Source organism: Oryx dammah, unplaced genomic scaffold (assembly GCF_014754425.2).
Source record: "Oryx dammah isolate SB20612 unplaced genomic scaffold, SCBI_Odam_1.1 HiC_scaffold_13, whole genome shotgun sequence".
Classification (NCBI taxonomy): Eukaryota; Metazoa; Chordata; class Mammalia; order Artiodactyla; family Bovidae; genus Oryx; species Oryx dammah.
In genome coordinates, this window is record NW_024070197.1 from 6,416,046 (window position 1) to 6,423,692 (window position 7,647).

A 7,647-nucleotide genomic window follows, 5' to 3' on the forward strand; every position below is an offset into this window, starting at 1 on the left:
TGAGAGACCCCTGAAGTGATTGATTCAGTTGGGTGTCTGTCTGTGTGTTCACAAGGGTAGTGCCTATTTCTAATTTAAATTTTGAATGGATCCCAACAGATTCTCTGCCGCTCCAGTGGTTAGGACTCAGTATTTTCACTGCATCCGGCAGGGACTTGAGGAACTAAGATGCACAACTCGTGTGGAATGCCAGTCCTTTCAGAATGAAAAACAAAAAATGCCAGAGTGCAGCCTGGTGGAGTCATATGTCTTTCTCTGCATTAGGATAAACATGAAAAATTATGTGCTCCACGGGCTTCTAGTTGTCTGTCCTCTGGACATGTAGTCACAACCCCACCCTAGGCACGGACCGTTTTCTCATGGTTCACTCTGCTCCGGTCACCTTCACCTTTTCTTTCTCAAAGTTGAGGTTCCTGTTCCTCTCCTTTGTCTCTCAGATCTTCAGGTCTAGGCTCAAAGATATCTTCCCATCCATCATGTACTTCTCCCACGGTTTTATGGCCTCCCTATCAACAACCACGTCAGAACTGCCCATCTCCTTTGATTGACTTTTCCTTCCTTTCTCTTCATCGCCGGGCACACAATGTTATTTTCTTCCCTGAATGCCTGCGACATGTCACTCTGGGGTTGTGTGTAGGGGTTAAGACTGAGTAATCCTTAGGAAAGACCAAGGGATCAAGGCAGGTCTGGATGGTTCCATCTTTGTTCTGCAAAGTTCAAGTGAACAACCAGTGTCCTTGGATTTGCAGCTTGTGTGCATTCCTGTTGTGACACCAGTGCCTGGAGAGAGGAGAGTGTGGAGCTCTAGAGGAACCCAGTGAATGATGTGCATCGCAGGTGATTGTGGGATCAAGCAGTGTGTCTCAGGTCTGATTGGAAGCCTGAGGCTGAGTTTATGGGTAGTTTCAGGATCAAGGAATGGGTGTGAGGTGCCACAGTGGGTGGTGAAACTCAGATTTGTATGCCTGCGGTTTTAACTGGGTAATTGATAATCATAACTGGCACAGAAAGGAAGGAAGCAGAGTTAGGCAGAGAGAATATTATTAGAAACCAGCCTTGACCTGAGCTCACATGTAGTGTGCTCTGTGAGGAACAGGGACCTTGGCCCTGCGGTATATATTCTTTTTGATATGGCAGACTGAGAGTTAAGGAAAACTCCCATTTGCCTGCCATTCCTTAATTTCTCTTTCTGACTTTTAGCATATAGAAAATGCAACAGATTTCTGTATATTTAATATCCTGCAACTTTTATCAAGTTCACTGATGTGGGCTATAATTTTTATTTTGGTAATATATATTTATAATGTCCCCAGACAGTGACAGTTTTACTTGAATAAAAGTGGTATTAGGCATTTTGATCTTAGAATGCTTTCAGCTTTTCACTCTCAACTGTGATGTTAGATGTGAATTTTATGAAAAGGTCTTTTTCTGCATGTAACATTTACTTGACTGGAGTCTTTTCTTGGGAATGCCACAGGTGTTACTTAGTTTCTGCAAAAATCCCACCATCAAAATGTTAATATGGTCTGGTATCACATGGATGAATTTACAATTATTGACTGTCTCCTTGTGCCCATGGGAGATCCACTTGATCATGGTGCTGATTCCTTTTAACCATTTCTTCTACCAGGGTGTTTGGTAGAGCCCTTGTTGAATAAGTCTTAGAAGCATCCTTCTCTTTAATTTTTTGGAATAGCTTGAGAAGATTCAGTGAAGTCTGATTTAGAAATCACCCTGTAAGCCGACCTGGTATTTTCTTTGTGGTTCATATTTGTCCATTTCATTGGCCTAGAGTTTTTTTTATTCTTATGTATTTTGTGGTGTTGATTGTAATTTCTTTGTTATTTATTTTGACCCTGTTTTTTTCTTGACTTCATCAATCTTTTTTATTATCTTTTAAAATTTCATTTCTGTCTGTTCTGATCTCTTTGGGTTTTATTCTTTTTCTAGGTATAAAGATTCTTTGAGATTTTCCTTATTTCCTGAGGTAGGTGGTAGGTATAATTTTCCCACATGTGAATTGTGTTTTCCTTTCATTTTGTCTCAGTTCAGTTCAGTTCAGTCACTCAGTCGTGTCCGACTCTTTGCGATCCCATGAATCGCAGCGCGCCAGGCCTCCCTGTCCATCACCAACTCCCGGAGTTCACTCAGACTTGCATCCATCGAGTCAGTGATGCCATCGAGCAATGTCATCCTCTATTATCCCCTTCTCCTCCTGCCCCCAATCCCTCCCAGCATCAGAATCTTTTCCAATAGTCAACTCTTCCCATGAGGTGGCCAAAGTACTGGAGTTTCAGCTTCAGCATTATTCCCTCCAAAGAAATCCCAGGGCTGATCTCCTTCACAACGGACTGGTTGGATCTCCTTGCAGTCCAAGGGACTCTCAAGATTCTTCTCCAACACCACAGTTCAAAAGCATCAATTCTTCAGTGCTCAGCTTTCTTCACAGTCCAACTCTCATATCCATACATGACCACTGGAAAAACCATAGCCTTGACTAGACAGACCTTTGTTGGCAAAGCAATGTCTGCTTTTCTATACGCTATCTAGGTTGGTCATAACTTTTCTTCCAAGGACCCATATTCAAACAAAATCTTGTCTTGGCTCATGGCAATGAACAAGCTGATAAACTTGTCTCTTTTGTTACTCTTGAAGAGCATCATACTCTATTATACAATAATGCTGGCTCATTTCATCAAATTTGGAAACTTCCATACCAACATGCTAAAGAAATCATTAATAATGTCTCTACTTGTAGGCCCCTACATCTTCGACCCTTTGCACAAAGTATAAATCCTCGAGGATTACAACCCAATGAACTATGGCAAATGTATGTAACTCATTGCCCTGAACTTTCTCCCTCTGCTTTCTTACATATCTCAATCAATATAAATTCTTCTTCTATATGGGGCACACCTCCCCAAGGTAAAGCTACACATGTTATAACCCACCTATTAACTTGCTTTACAATAATGGGAACACCTAGTTCTCTAAAAACAGACAATGGCCCTACTTATATTTGTAGGCAATTCAAACAATTTTTACAATCATTTTCTATTAAACATATTACAGGTATTCCTTATAATCCACAAGCACAGGGCATAGTTGAACGAGCACATCACACACTGTAACTACAAATAAAAAAATTTTTAAAGGGGATATACACAGGAACACTTCTATCTTCCTTATCTGTTATGGTCTTTACAGACCGGGACCTGGGGACTGGAGTCGACGAATAGAAGGCAAAAGAAGGAAGCGGGGGACCCAAGTCTCAAGTGAAACAAGGGTACTTTATTTGCAGAAATGCATGCTTATATAGCTTCAATAAAAATGATTACTCAGCCATTAACAATGAAATTCCATCAGTTGCAACAAGATGGATAATCCTATAAAAGGTCACTGAAGGGAGTCACTGAAGGGAATCCAAGCAGGTGCTATTTCCCATGATCTCAGTCCTGAGAACTGCGTGCAGCTCTGCTCGTTCCTGTTTTCCAGGGGAACTGATAAGGGACAGAGAGTCTTGAGAAACAGCACACAAAGGAAGAAAATGCAACATATTGGATCCCTTAAAGTTGAACGTCCCCTGACAATTCCCCCTTTTTAATTTTTTCACAGTTGGGAGTGCCTGTAGATACTTTTTGTGAAAAAGGCCCTGACCAATTGAGTTTGTTTAGTTTGAACAATTTAAGTTGAAAAGCATCACTATACTAAAAATATAATCACCAGGATAATTATCAGCATTATAGCTCCAAATCGAATACTATGTGTAATTCTTTGAAACCATCCTCGAGGGTCTAGCCCAGATAATTGATCAGCTAGCTGTTCCGCTAAGGTTTCCAAATTGTTGGAAGAGGGTAGACTCTTAGAGAAGGTTTCAAAGATTTCCTTTTGTAATAATTGTACATTTATGGAAGCATTATCATGTGTCTTGCAAATGAAATTTTATTTGTTCCCAATAGCAGGCACTATAGTTGAACCAAACAGAGGTAATACAAAATTGAGTCGAATTCCAGTCACATTTTAGGATAACTTGTGTCTCTAAATCTATTAATTGATCACCAACTCATTGGGTGGCTGTTTTTATTTCCTGTATTTCATCTTGAACTTCCTCATTTATCTGAGCCTGAGTGGTCCACATAGTATGAGCATCTTTGGTCCAATTTTGAATAAAGTTGTGTTTGAATTGAGGTTTGTAAAGCAATGCCTGTGACAGCGGCAGTAGTGCAACTGGCTATTAATTCCCAAATGCCAAGAATTAACCACCCAATGAATCATTTAGATCATCGAAGTAATTTAGTAAGTAACTGGGAGGCAAGTCCTGCCATGGGACCCTCTTCCCAGGGTCGTTGGAGATCTACTGGCAACCACAGATTACATAGAGATTGAAGAATCAAAAGGGATTCGTTTTTCAAAGAAACCTAGGAATTAAGATAAGTATACAATTTGCAATCTATACAAGTTACAGAACATAAAGCCTTATTAAATTGCAAGTTCCCTATAGCTATAACAAAAGGAAGGGGAACACAAGCTTGTATGAAATATGAATGATTATAACGAAAGGAATAGTTACTATGACTATAGCTGGTCCCCATGAAATATCCAGTCCAAGTTTCAAGTTCTTCGGTGCTTGCGGCAAGTTTCCAGATATCCCATTGTTCAGGCCCAATCCATTTATTGAGGATGATTCGAGGGCGAAGGGGTGCCATTTCATCATCAAGCCAGCCAAGAAGTCCTTTGTCATGGTGATGTTCCATCATAGTATTAGTAACCTTCTATGCTACTTGAGTAGCATAATCACATACAGTGCTATTAATATTATCTGAACAGTTAGACAACCACATACCATGGGGTCCCCAATCAACTATGGTATAATCAGCCACAAACATTAATTTTCCTGATTTAGCTTGACATCTGTATATTCATGTGTGTATGTGTGTATATATATATATATATATATATATATATGAACAGGAATATATTTAAAGTTCTTGTATGTAAACCCTTTGCATAATGATTTTTCTCCTTTTCTTAGAGTTTCAGTAGTGTTGACATGGTTCTCATAGAAAGAAAGGGCAGTAAACAGTCCAAGCAATGTCTGAAAGTTCTTCTTTGGAGGCAGAATGAAAGTCCATGTTTGTCGGCTAATGTTAATACATAATTCTGCTGGACCCATGCACAGAGGAAGGACTTCATACCCTAGAAAAATATTAATTAGTCTCCCTTCTTCCTCAGGATGAAAGGGCCCCTCCAAGCTCTAAGGAGGAGGCATATGTACTGAGTCATTGGTGGATATGATCGGTCCTTTATCTGTCAATTCTACAACCTGCAGTAAGGGGTGGTTGGATATATAGGCCCAGTTCAGTTCAGTTCAGTCGCTCAGTCGTGTCCGACTCTTTGCGACCCCATGAATCACAGCACGCCAGGTCTCCCTGTTCATCACCATCTCCTGGAGTTCACTCAGGCTGACATCCATCGAATCCGTGATGCCATCCAGCCATCTCATCCTCTGTCGTCCCCTTTTCCTCCTGCCCCTAATCCCTCCCAGCATCAGAGTCTTTTCCAATGAGTCAACTCTTCGCATGAGGTGGCCAAAGTACTGGAGTTTCAGCTTTAGCATCATTCCTTCCAAAGAAATCTCAGGGCTGATCTCCTTCAGAATGGACTGGTTGGATCTCCTTGCAGTCCAAGGGACTCTCAAGAGTCTTCTCCAGAACCACAGTTCAAAAGCGTCAATTCTTTGGCACCCAGCCTTCTTCATAGCCCAACCTCACATCCATACATGACCACAGGAAAAACCATAGCCTTGGCTAGACGGACCTTAGTCAGCAAAGTAATGTCTCTGCTTTTGAATATGCTATCTAGGTTGGTCATAACTTTTCTTCCAAGGAGTAAGTGTCTTTTAATGTTATGGCTGCAGTCACCATCTGCAGCGACTTTGGAGCCCAAAAAAATTAAGTCTGACACTGTTTCCACTGTTTCCCCATCTATTTCCCATGAAGTGATGGGACCGGATGCCATGATCTTCGTTTTCTGAATGTTGAGCTTTAAGCCAACTTTTTCACTCTCCTCTTTCACTTTCATCAAGAGGCATTTTAGTTCTTCTTCACTTTCTGCCATAAGGGTGATGTCATCTACACATCTGAGGTTATTGATATTTCTCCCGGCAATCTTGATTCCAGCTTTGTTTCTTCCAGTCCAGCGTTTCTCATGATGTATTCTGCATAGAAGTTAAATAAGCAGGGTGACAATATACAGCCTTGACGTACTCCTTTTCCTATTTGGAACCAGTCTGTTGTTCCTTGTCCAGTTCTAACCATTGCTTCCTGACCTGTATAGGCCCAGTAAGTATGATTAATTAATTCAGCTTGAGCAGGGGAAGCAAAAGTAAGCAAAGCAAGCATAGCAACAAAAATTTTTTCTGGATTCCAAGGCATTCCCTGTTGAGAAACCAGATTTTCAGCTTGATTAGTAAAGGTTTTTATTTGTCCCCAAGTAGGGAGATCATGAGGTCAATGACATTGAGGGCAGTGCTTCTTGAAGATTTTTAGAGTTGCCATGAACTGTATTGGAATATTTTCCTCCTGGGGTTTTGTTTTCTCGTCTTTATTTTGAACACTGGAAGCTCCCCTGGGGTGGATCTTCTGAAGAGGAAGCCGATTGAGTTCGTTGGATACATCTGGAGAAATACAAGCATACCCCTTTCCCGGTAAGATTAATTTCCCAGATTTCCATTGCTTAGTTAGCCCATCTTGATACCAAATGGGCAGAGGAAGAGAGGTATCCTTTAATTCCTCGAAATGTTTTTCTGCTTAAGATATCTCCTTGTGGTAAGTGTAAAAAATTTAAAACAAATAAAGCTGTATTAACAACAGTTATACGATTAGAGAGTATATAGTGTTGAGATCTAGTAAAATCTGCTCTGGATGAGGAAGATAGAAATATTCCTGTGTATTCCCCATTTTTAATTTTTTTATTTGTAGTTTCAGTGTTCGATGTGCTCATTCAACTATGCCCTGTGCTTGTGGATTATAAGGAATGCCTGTAATGTGTTTAATAGAAAATGATTGTAAAAATTGTTTGAATTGCCTAGAAGTATAGGCAGGGCTGTTGTCTGCTTTTATAGAGTTGGGAGTTCCCATTATTGCAAAACAAGCTAATGGGTGGGTAATAACGTGCTGTGTAGCCTCATCTCGAAGAGGGGTGGCCCATAGAAAAGAATTTGTGTCAACACACACATGTAGGAAAGAAGATGGAGAAAGTTCAGGGCAATGAGTTACATCCATTTGCCATAATTCATTGGGTTGTAATCCTCGAGGATTAACACCCTGTGCAATGGGTCGAACATGTAGGGGTCTACAAGTAGAGCAATTACTAATGATTTCTTTAGCATGGCGGTATGGAATTTTCTAAATTTGGTTTAAGGAGCCAGCATAATTGTACAATAGAGCATGTTGCTCCTCGGGAGTAGCAAAAGAAACAAGTTTATCAGCATGTTCATTACCATGAGTTATAGGGCCAGGAAGGCAGGATGTGTTTGAATATGGTTAATATAAATGGGGGAAGTGCAGTCCCTAATAAGAGACTGTAGTTCGAGAAAAACTTGTTGAATAACCGGTTGATTGGAATTTATAATAGAGGTTTTTATAT